A 12,697-nucleotide genomic window follows, 5' to 3' on the forward strand; every position below is an offset into this window, starting at 1 on the left:
TGGTGTGTCTCACCTGGATGGGTTGGGACAAACTTGTCTCAAAATATACAGGTGAGATAGATTAAGACAGTTAATACCCTTCGTGTGTACACTTGTGCATACACACCTATACATACATATCCATGCTTAGACAACACATGTTCCACATTCACATGTTCCACATTCACACAAATAATAAACAATCTGTCTTTCTGTGAAAAAGAGGGAAATTCTGCAAAATCCAGTTCTGAAAATAGGTATGTGGCACTCAGAAAATTCTGCAGTCTTGAACTGTATACTACCAACACTAACTATTCTAATAAAACACAGACAAGCATGACCACCTAATGTCAGTTCTAGGTCTTATGATTTAGGGTACATTTCTGCTTGTCATGAAACTGTTGAAATGAATTCAGATAGGATATAGTCCTTTTTATCACTGCCTCATTTCTGTAAAAATAACATGAAGAAAGTATTTCATATCTTTACCTGCACCCAAAGCATTACTAGGGAGTCTAACATGGGAAGCTTAGTAGTTGAAGCTGTAGTTGTCCTTTTCTGTAGAATTGTTTTTGTTTGTTTTAGAATGTTCATTTAGCATCTGTATGTATTGTGTGCATGCAGGCCATGGTGCATGTGTGGAAATCAGAAGACAATTTCAGGAGTCATTTTTTTCTTATCATGTGGGTTGTGGAAAATGAATTCAGGTAACCAGGCCTGGTAGCAAGTGCCTCTCTGGCCCTTAATTCTATTCTTAATGTCATTATATATTGATAATACCCTCTTACTGAAAAAACCAACATAAGCTCTAGTCAGTCATCTAAGAAAGAGGAATCTCTGCTTCCACAGGATTTATTTGTAGTCAAGTCTGTAAGGCATTTTCTTGACTGATGTCTCAGGGCTTAGATGGGCCTAGATGGTATAAGAAAGCCGTGGAGAAGAAGCCCTTTTCCATGGCCTCTGCATCAATTCCTGCCTCTATGCTTCTACTTTGTATGAGCTCCTGTTCTGACTTCCCTCAGTGATGGACTGTGATGTGAAACTGTAAGCTGAAATAAACCTTTCTTTACCCAACTCCCCAAGTTGCTTTTTGGACATGGTGTTTTATCACAGCAATAGATGCATTTATATTACTTAAGAACATGGTGGACTGAAGTGACTTTACCACTATACCAGCTTCATCCCTCAGTGACAAATGCATGAACTGATTCACACTACAGAACTTTATTATAGAAGGACAAATTGTACTTTCTACTCCCATTGTTTGATCATTGATTCTTCACATATTAACATAGATTTATATTTTTCTTCTGTACAATTAGTAAGTGCCAAGCTTTTCTGTCATGAGAGAGGGAAGTAGTTAATGAAATCTAACCCACTCCTGAAAATTCACTCGTGTAGGAAGTAGTATTATAGTGAAATATTTATCACTAATTGATTTGGTGATGGTACATCATTTAACATTTTCAATACTGAACTTAGACATGCCCTTGAACAAATCTTAAATAGTAATAACATCCTTATGTACATATTACCAATGTATGCAGAGAGATTTCTGTTGTTGGCAGGAGGAGGTTAAGAAGAAACTCATCCAAAGAAAAAGAATAAAGACTACAATCTCCAGTATAGATGATATTGTATCATCTATAATTACCTTTTTAAGTATCTCAATTTGGCCAAGGTGTGACTGTTAATATTTTCACCTTTCAAGAAAACACTAAGGCTTCAAACAGTTTAAGAACTAGCCTCTGGGTTTATCAGAAAGGGGAGCTCCTCACATAGCATATGCAATGGCAGTACTCTGCTTGATTCTGCAAAAGCTAATTTTTAATATTATCTTAATTGTTATGAAATATAGTAAGGCTAAAAGTAAGAATATATCTAAGGAATGACAGAAAAGTCATTATTATCCCTGTGTATGTGGTTTGTACAAAACACTGTATTACATACTAAACAGAGTTAGTGGTTCTGGCAAGGGAAGGAGTGAGGGAGAAAATATTGGTTTGTTTTTTTCTTCCCCACTAATACAGCAAAGCTAAGCAAAAGCTCATTGTAGCAGAATCTCAGCAGCCAGGATCTCAATGCAGGGTCTCCCATTCCTATAACAGCAGGTGCATTCTGCACCAAGAATGAGCTCTGTACACACGTATTTGTAACCAATTATTTGCTTTAAAGGCATAGGAAGAAAAAAACAAACATTGTTAAAACATACTCATTTTATAAATTTTGGGTATTAAATAATAAATTATACAGTTCAGACTTCCTAAATAAACCAGTGAAATCAAAAACCAAAATAAGACGCAGCAATTTTCTAGTAACTTCTCTGGGTAAATAATTTCCTTTAGTCCCAGTATTATCAAACAGCTAGAGCTGAAGTGTGATGAGATTTGCAGGTGTTAAGAGTATTTTACTTAATTCAGATAATGTACAATAGTTAACAAAAGCTCAGGTTTTAGACACATGTCGTCATGGTCACCAGCACAGTATGTTGATGCTGAGCTTAGAAGTGGAGAGAGAAGACTGTGTTTTGTTATATTTAGGGTCAGTCAAACCAATAAACTTTTTATGAACTGGTGAGTGAAAAAGAAAATCGTAATTTCTAAGATTTCACATGAACGCTCAAGTAAAACTGACAGCACAGCAAACAAACAAACTCCTTGCAATTTCTAAAGTAAATGCTGCTACTGTGGGTGGCCAGCCACCTCACATCAGCTCTAGGCTGCAATCACACAGCTGTTAGAGTACTGCACACTCAAAGCAAGCAAGTGGTTCTCAGTGCCGCTGGTAAATCACCTGATCCTATTACAAAATCAATTACTGCAGTACATTTCCACTGCCACAATCTGATGATGACAAAATGATATTGGATAGCTACTGCAAGGTCAAGAAAACTGCTAAGAACATCTTAATTGGTCTTTTACGTTTAATCATTTGGTCCTACTTATAATGCAGCCATTTTAACTGTATATTCTTATTTGAAATAAAGCTGTGTAGTTACCTTTAGTTGCCTGGGACATTCGATGGAAAATCTCTGCAACTGGTCTGATGTATAGCTACAAGGGAACAGATCGGAGCAGCACGTCGAACGGTTCAACCTCTTCATTAAAAAAGAAATAATGTTGCTGCAGCCACAGCCACACATTGACTTGATCGTTAAAAGAGAATTTGGCTTTAAAAGATCACAACTAATAATGTCCTATATATACTAAAACTGGCTAACTGACTCATTCTGCAGCTCTCTGGCTGAAAGAAAACTGCTAAAAGCGAATTAAAAACAGACAAAAAACCAACTTTACTACAGAAGATAGCAGCCACAAACTCATCACCAAGAAACTCTGTGAAAAGCATTAAGTCTCCGGGCTAGTACACAAAGAATGTAAGGTGCTTTAATATTTCAACGTGTTTATATTAAAGCTCAAAAACTTAGCAGCAAAGGAGCAAGCTCAAGACACCCCCAAACATACTAACCACTCTTTCTGTCTTCCATCAGTTTTGGATCTGTTTGCCTACGCCTTCAGCTCAGCCTATCCAACCTGTTCCCTCTGTAAATGGACGCGACTTCAACAGCCAACCGGAAAGAGCCCCACCCCTCGCTGTTTCCTACACTGTTCAAGAAAGCCTCAGACTCTGTAGAGAACCGCTGCAGCGCTGCTCTGAGACAACGAGAGCAAATTACCGGACAGACTAGCTCACCACTAAGAACTGATGACCTCTGACTCTACACTTAAGACGCCTGCCAAGCTCTCACAGTAAGAATGACCACTCGCTTTACTTCTCTACTACAGTTAACAGACAGAAGTGTTCTCAGGCTTGATAGTCAACCTAAAACTCAATGAGAAATAGAAAACACGAGCCTAGATCTTTTTTAAAAATACTAGTAACGAACTATAGATGTGAACAGTAGGTAGCACAAATCTTTGAACAGTGGTGGGAGAGGCAGGAGGATGGCTGAATACAATGTGAAAGGTAAGAAATTCCCTCTGCATGCTCAACTTGGGCCTGAGGGATAACGACAAGAAAATCTCCTGCAGAATTTCACTACAGATAGTGATGAGACAAGCAGCAAGGTGAGCCGTAGATTCCCTGCTGTCATAAATGTTCTGAGGCTTACTGAGAAGAAAAGGATGTGGCTATGTACTTATTTGCAAGAACTAAAAAGCTATCAAGACCTATCCTGATGAGGCATCTTTCCCTTGGTCATCTGCATTTCGGTAGACAAATTCAGAACCTGAAAATCACACTGAAAGCATTAGCAAACAGTACTGAAGGTGTTAGTCATTCCCTAACAATTTTATACTTAAAACATTCTACCTTTCCTGATAACATAGTTACTTACATCCAGTAATTATAATTCTTTCTGAATTCCCAGAATAAGAGTCACAGTAATACAAACATATTAGTCTTTTTAAATAATTATATTCAAAATAATTTAATGAACATTCATATACCAATGATGTCAACTCTTTTTAACACACCTTTAAAAAAAAGTAAAGTAAAGATAACAAAATATCTTCTATTAAAAGAGCCTATGTTTGAGGCATTGGAAGGCTCTGCATCTGTCTCACGCTCAGTTCCTTCCCTGCTTTAGAGCTAGGAAGAGTCAGTAATCTTTCTGCCCTCACCTTGCACTGTCCTTTAGATACTCGTGTTATACTTAAATCAGTTTTCCCAGAATACCTAGAAACAGGCATGCACTTCACAGAGGGGAAAAAAACAGAGTATGGAAAGAAACATGCAAAATAATTTCTTACTCGCCTGCTGAAAACACTGTATTCAAAAGAATATAAATCTCATCAGTAGATCCAATTGAGATTGAGCTGGACTGCCATTATTAACTCTACCTTCCCATGCTGCTGCTGCTGCTATACTAGCCAAAGAACACAGTACATGGAAAATGCAAAGGACTACCAACCTAAGTGTCTAAAATGATTTAGCAACAAAACCTGTAAAATCAAGCTTTAACCATATTGCTACCTTTTGAGATGCTCATCAGAGACATTAGGGTAGGGTCTTAACTGCTGCTAATGCTAATATGGGAGGTAGGGGAGGGAGCTAAAGAAAGTAACAACAAAAATTAAAGTATTGTGCTAGTGTAAGGACACGTACCAAGCATTAACACCTGACATAATTTACAGTGCTCAGAATAGTGACACACATCATCGTGTGTAAAATAAAGCAAGAATCAATTTAAAGTTCCCAGCAAATGTATGCTGCTCTCAATGAAAGCAAGGTATCTGTTTCTACACAAGGCCTAAAATAAAAGATCCAAAAGCATGAAATGTTTCATCAGCTTCAATTCCTATATCATCCCCAATATCCCCTGGCTCTTAAAATTAGTTCTAACAAAAATAGAACATAAGCAACAATGGTTATTTTCATTATTTATCATTTTTCATCCCTGTTAGCTAATTCAATGTAATATTGATCACTAGGTTGCATACAGAAAGAACTTGAAGACTAACCAACAATTATAAAATATCAGAAAAATGAGAATACTGTTGGGGAGGGAAGACAGTAAATATTTAATCAAGTCTTCCTACAGGCCTGTTTAAAAAGTAGAGAAAACATGTATTAATAAGTTAAAAGTATGGCTTTCCTTCTCTGTGTACTGCTAGGGACGGAAACCAGGGCTTTAAGCATGGTAAGCAAGTAGTCTACCATTGTCTTAGTGACTGCTCTACCGCTCTGAGCAAAACAACTTTTAGAAAAACTTAACTGGGGCTTAGTTTCAGATGGTGAGTTCATAACTATTATGACATGAAGCATGGCAGCAGGCAGGCATAGCCCTGGAAAAGGTTTGAGGCAGAGAGAGACATTGGTTCTGGTCTTGGTTTTTGAAATATCAGAGCCCAACCCCCAATGACACAGCTCCTCCAACAAGACTCACATCACCTAACCCTCCCTAAGCAGTTTCACCTACTAAGGACAAGCTTTCAAATATATTAACCATCGGGGGCCATTCTCATTCAAACCATCTTAACCACATTCCCAGCCTTCATGACTACTTCAATAAAGTTAACTAATTCCCTTCTTAATGAGCATAAGTAACTCAATGTCAAATTCTTCCTTTGAAAAGTTAAATATTTTATGTATAGTGAATCTGTTAAGCAGTAGTCTTGACAGTTAGCCTAGCATGCACAAGGCCCGTGGTTAAAGCTCCAGCTCCCTCCCTCGATCCCTCCCTCGATCCCTCCATTCATTCATCATCCATCCGTCCATCCATCCTCAGAAAACTACAAACACAACTTTGCAACAGGACACTTTTTGGCCTGTGTAAGTAAACATAAGTGACTGTCAATAGTCCTTAAGAAAAATACCTCAAATATAAACTCACCAAACTGGTTCTAACATCTTTAAACAATGACTCTTCCATTTACAAACATACCGTGTTGTTCATAAACAGTATCCCAGTAAGAAATTATTCACTCCAGCAATATGGACTCCGAGGGCTCCCAGGATTCTTGCATGGAATCTATGAGACCAAAACTGTTTTCAACACTACTAAGAAGTTGCTTAGTCTGTCACTCTCAATCTACGTTACAAGAGGGCACCTGTAGTTATTTACCTGACAAGGTTCCGTACACACAACTTGGCTAAACACAGAAGCTAAAATATATTTCAAGCCAGTCCTTAAATACATTTACAAAAATGAAACACAATGCCATCCTTCTTACTTCGTTTAAGGCACTGGTTGTTCTGTTCGTCCAAAGGATCAAGGTACAATTCCCAGCACCCACATGGCAGCTCACAACCACCTTCACAGACCAGGCTCATAAAATAAGGACAGTCACAGCAGCACAGGCATGAAATCCCAGAGAGTTAAGAGGCTGAACAGGAAGACCACTTCCATCTAAGTTGGAAATCAGTAAGATTTTGTTTCAAAAACTCAAGAGAACATTTTGAAGACAATTGGGACAAGTACAGCACAATAACTTAGAGTAATTCCTGTTGAGACGATGTTGAATGTATAAAATACTAACAAGGTTTCAACAGGAGGTGGTGACTTACTTTTCCAAATCTGTACATATTAGCCTGCATTTTTCCCCAAATGTTAAGGTTTCCATAGCTCTGTTCGATTAACTTTCAAAAACATTTTCTTTGGCTCTGTTCTTGACCAAACTCCATGTCCTCAGTTTTCTAGAACTACTTCCCACTCACTCACTCAAATATTTATTAGGTGTCTAATATGCTAGGCAAGTAAGAGCAATGAAGGTTCTATAACAGAAATAGAAATCTCTTCCGCTAGAATTAAATTTATATTCCCACAAAAAAGACAAAATCAAGTTTAAAAAGAAGACATTAACAACCAGAATAATTACTACAATCAATTGTGAGAGGGAACAAGAAGAAAATACAGGAGGAAAGGTTAAATGGGTTTATAAGAAGAGCCTTATTTCTGCAACAAAAATTTAAGTAAAACTATCCAATATCTCAGAAGACTTGTAAATGTTAGGAAAGGAATGGCACCAGCAAAACAGTTTGTAGGTAAAAACCTGAATTTTTTCATGAAAAGTTTCCAATATACATAAAAAAGAACAGTATATTTATATTTTATATCTATTACACCTATATTCAATTCAAAATATCACCAATATTGCTTTGACTTTTAATCTTCCTTGTAGTTATTTTAAATTAAGTCCCAAATACCATACCTACATACTTTACACTCACACACTCCATAAGTGCCTCTCATGTGCACAGAATCACCACACGATCGGATCCTCAGATTAACCGAATTTCCATAATAATTAACACCAGTCAATAGTCAAATTCCCATATTGTCTCAACATCTTTTACAGTTAACAAGTTCTGAGCAGATGTACAGAGCAGCGCTCTGTTCCACTGGCTTCTTCCATCACCTTAATCCACCCCACTGGGTGCCTAGATCTCCTGCAGAACATATTAGATGCCATCAATTGCACAATGCCTGTGTTTTTCAGTGTTCCTTACCTTGTTGACCGATCCAATCTCCCATATTGACTACATTTAACTTTTGGCAATGGATATTCTAAATTCAACTATTAAAGAAATACTAACAATATAATTGGTACAGTTTCCTGGTAATTCCTGGAATCAGACAGGCTAAGCATGGTGCAGTAACTCTGACATGACAGAAGAGGGAACTGTAATATTATGGAATTTAGCAATTCCACACTAAGTAGCATTACATTTTACTTTAAACTTAAACACTGAATTTCAATGTAGTGATGACTAAAAACATAGTAATTATATTCTTGCATATGATTCTATCAGAAAACAAGCAAACAAGACCACACTATAAAGGACTTAGAGGTAGGTAAGGGCTGAATGTATGGACTTTATAATTCAAATGTACTCATTAGCCATTATCAAAAATTACCACTTAAGATGATCCTAAAAACAACATACTTCCAGTTTCCAAATAATTTTCCTCAATAAGTAAGCTAATCTAAATGAATTAATATATTATGCTAAATAAATAAATTTCCATCGTAAATTCAATTTTTAAAAAAGAGAAGTTCTGAATTCTGCATTAAATTGTACAATGTTCATGTGTTCAAAAAGTGACAAAGTCTTTATGATAATGCCTAAGCATACAGGGTTAGGGAAACAACTCTGTGGTAGAGCTTGCAAATCCTCACCTCAGGTTTGGTCCCCAGCTCAAAAGAAGTTTGTTCCAAGTAATACTGCCATTTTATGAAAACTATAAATTTAGGGACTAAGGGGATGGCTAGGTAGGCAAAATGCTTGCATCCAAGCATGAAGACCTGAACTGAATTCAGATCCCCGTGTAAAAAGGCTAGCAAACCAGGAGCGATCCTAGAACTGAGGAAGTAGGAGCAGGAACATGAGGGGCTCACTGACCAGCCAGTATAACCCACTGGGAAATTCTACATTCAGTGAGGCCCTGTGTTAGAAAGTCGTGCAAGATCGACCTCTGGCCTCCATACACGCACCCACAGGTACCTTTAACATTTAAATCTCCACCAGCAGTCTATTCGTGAGAATTTCTTTCAAGTATTCCTTATTTACTTGTTTGTGTGTGAGCATGCTAGTGCTGTGACCATGTGTGTTTGTATGGGCAGATGCATGTATGTCCCTGAAGAGGCACCGAGAGGGTACAGGATGTTGGGAGTTGCCTAATGTTGATGCAGGGAACTTAACCCTGTTCTCTACAAGAGCAGCAAGAATCCTTAACACTTCCTACTATCTCTCTAGCTCCAAGTCCAGCTTTCTTTACCAGGTTCCTTTACTTCCTTCTGAGGCTTCAGCAGCAAAGCTTTTGTATTTCTGTGATATTCAAGACAGGCTAGGTGTTCTCCTTTCATGTTCTTCAAAATTCTACCAATTGCTACACATGCTTCACACACACATCAGAGGGGATTTTTAGCAAAATAGTAGTGGCTACTGCAACTATCACAAAAACTCACTGGCAGAAAGAAAGTTCTTTAACTCAAGGTTCTTGAGATTAGACGTTCAAAACTAGTTTCACCGAGCTAAAATCCAAAGTGCTGGAAAGTCAAGTTAATTTTTTCCCCTTTACTTTATAGCATGCAGAAAGCTTATTAAATCTGGTAGACTACTGGACCTTTTCTCCTCCTTCAAAGCACACTGCCACCTATACATCTTTTTCTCATCTCCTCTTCCCTAGCCTCTTCATTTTAACATTCTTAACCACATGTGCAGTTCCTTCAGGACAAGACACAACACAGCTTTTGAAAATTAGGATGTAGACATATTTGGGGGCCATTACTCAGCCTTCCAAAATACAATAAAAGAACAAAAATCTATATAAAGTCAGGCATAGTGGTACATGCTGACAATGTAGGCCTCAAGTCTTGGCAGCAGATCCAATCCAAATCTGAGGCCAGCTTTGTCTATGCAATGAATTTGGGGCTATTAGGATGTGATGGCTATTCTTGGTTGTCAATGTAACCACATCCAGAATGAACTACAATCCAGAAATGGAGGGCACATCTGTGATCTAGATCCTGAGGTTGAAAGACACAGGCTTTTGACGCAGAGCCTGACATGAGATGAGACTGGCTTTTGATCCAGATCTTGAGGCTTAGGGGCCATGAAAAGCTTAGGCCCAAGTAAGGTAGTACATGCCTTTAATCCCAGGAGATAAGTGGCAAGCCGATCTCTGAGTTCAAAGCCACCTGTGCCAGACAGAGCAAGTTCCAAACCCAGGTGTGGTAATACACACCTTTAAACTGGGCCACATCTTCTACTGGAGGCCTACTGAGGACAATGGAAGAAGGAAGGGTTCATTTCTCTTTGCCTGCTTGCACTTACTTGCCAGCACATCTATTGGAACCTACTTCTTCAGGATTCTAGCCTATCCAGAAGACCAGCTGGAACAACTAGCCTCATGGGACTGAACAACTACTAGATTCTTGGACTTCCCATTCACAGCTGCAAGTCATTCTAGTAATTTCCCTTAACATATAGAGACACTCCATAAGTTCTGTGACTCTAGAGAACCTAACTAATAGAAAGGCTTTATACAGAGATACTAAAAGAATTTCTAAAATAAAAGTTACGAAATGTAAAAGCAAAACTACAAAATGACCTTCGAACTAATAAAAAAGACTTTTGAAAGATCAGTCACAAACTGAGAAGAGTCGGCAAACACTTGTCCGAGCAGCTCTTGTGAGAATTTACAGCACCCTCATGGCTCAGACAGACAGTCTGATAACACTTAAAGAAGAGGAACTGCAGGATCATTGATACTGGGTACAGAGTTTCTGTCGGGAATAACGAGAGGCATACCGAAGTGTAAATGTAATCAACATCACTGAATAGCCTACCTGAAATAATTAGAATGGCAGATTTGTTATAAAATTCTCATTTCAAGTGACAATATGCTACTAAACAACCTGAAATGAAACTAAAGACTTAAACAGATTTGAGATATTGAAAGACTAAATACCATTTAATGTCCATTTGTCACATTATATCTTATTAAAGAGTCTGATAGGTCATTTCTCAGACATTTCACAAGAGATACATTCAAATAAGCAAAAGCACAATAAAGATCCTAACAAAATCAACAACAAAATTCAAATTTAGTCAGAAAGAAACAGTGTAGTTTGATAAATGTTTTCATGTACACATTATTTACACAACAATATAGTACTATAGTTTGTAATTTTTCAGTAAAGAAAATCATACAGCTTTTTTTGTTTGTTTGTTTGGTTGGTTGGTTGGTTTTGGTTTTGGTTTGGTTTGTTTTTTTCGAGACAGGGTTTCTCTGTGTAGCCCTGGCTGTCCTGGAACTCACTCAGTAGACCAGGCTGGCCTCGAACTCAGAAATCCGCCTGCCTCTGCCTCCCAAGTGCTGGGATTAAAGGTGTGCGCCACCACCACCCGGCTCAGCTTTTTTATAATTAGAAAAATTATAGTAAATTACATATTTACTAGCTTTGATATGACTTCTGGGGCTATTTCCCTGCAAACTGATGTATCTCCTCTAGAACGATTCATAATTGTGGTGAGATGATAGAAAATCCCAGTGTTTCTCTATCTGAACAAGTCTTTATTTTACTTTCAAATTATCATGATCACAGAATTCACATCTGATAGCTTTTCTTTCAGCTCACTGAACATCTAGTTCCTCATCTAGCCAACATGATAAGTTCTTTCTCTATTAGTGCTTTCAAGATTTTCTTTGTATTTGTGGCAACTGAGCAGCTCAGCTACTTACATGGCTAAATGTAGATTCTTTTATGTTGTTTCTGCCTGAACTTCCTGGTTTTGTAGGTGACACTTCCCACTGAATTGAGTCTGCAACCATTATTTACCCTCATGTGACTTCACACAGCTAGCATTCCTCTCACTTGGACTCTCTAGTCTTTATCCTCCCCATCCTTCCAGTTGATGACTTTTATTACTCTAAGTTAATTGACTCTCCTCACTGCTAAACACTTGTTTTGCTTACTTAATTAACTCTCCTTCCAGACAGCCCTAAAACTCTCCTGCATCTTTAAAGTGCCTCTATGCTTTATCTATTCACTTCTAAGTATTCTTCTTGAGTCCTTTGAAAACAGAATTCCTTATGTAAATAAGGTAACAGTCTGTCTGGACTTTGCTATAATCTTTCAGAGGAACTTCTGGTTTTAGTGTTGTTGTGGATGGGAATGCCAAACTGTGTCCTTTGCAGCATGCAGCAACCTGTGCTCAGTTCCTTCACCTCTGGACCATGCCTTCCTATTCATCAGCCTGATACCTGGGATATAACCTGGGCACCTGAGTAGTTTATGATAGTCAGTGAAAGAGCTGGACAGAGATCGTACTCAGATATATAGTGTACATCCTCTGATGTCATCTTGCCTTAGAGCTTCTTCCCAGCATTTCTTCTATCAGCTTTGTGTTCTGTGATCCCCTAAGAAAGCTTTTGGCCACACGCCAATCAAAAAACATTCTCAGCCAAAAAGTAACAAAGATATATCTCATATATGAATCCATTTTCTTTCAAGAACAGAAATCAAAGGCATGCAAGCAAAACTTCCGGTACTTGGGAAGTAGGGATATCCAGGACCTGCCAGAGATGCACAAGACTCTGTCTCATCTCAGGGGAAGGGGAAACTAACACACACATCATAGAATTCCAGGGGCTGCACAGCCACAAAAGCATCTCCTGCAGGACTTAATTGAGGACTGCCTGAAAGACAAAGGATTGCTGGTGCAGACAATGCCAGCCAATGAGGAATTGCTGTTTAGAAGAGATGTTTTC

The 12,697-nt window shown here is 38.2% G+C and overlaps 1 protein-coding gene across 3 annotated transcripts in view; it reads right to left on the bottom strand.

The window, feature by feature from the left end:
* Fbxw7 (F-box and WD repeat domain containing 7) overlaps nt 1–12,697 on the bottom strand; it is a 160,308-nt gene that overhangs the window by 98,599 nt on the left and 49,012 nt on the right. The window lies entirely within an intron of this gene.

Source organism: Grammomys surdaster, unplaced genomic scaffold (assembly GCF_004785775.1).
Source record: "Grammomys surdaster isolate TR1022 unplaced genomic scaffold, NIH_TR_1.0 125834, whole genome shotgun sequence".
Taxonomy (NCBI): Eukaryota; Metazoa; Chordata; class Mammalia; order Rodentia; family Muridae; genus Grammomys; species Grammomys surdaster.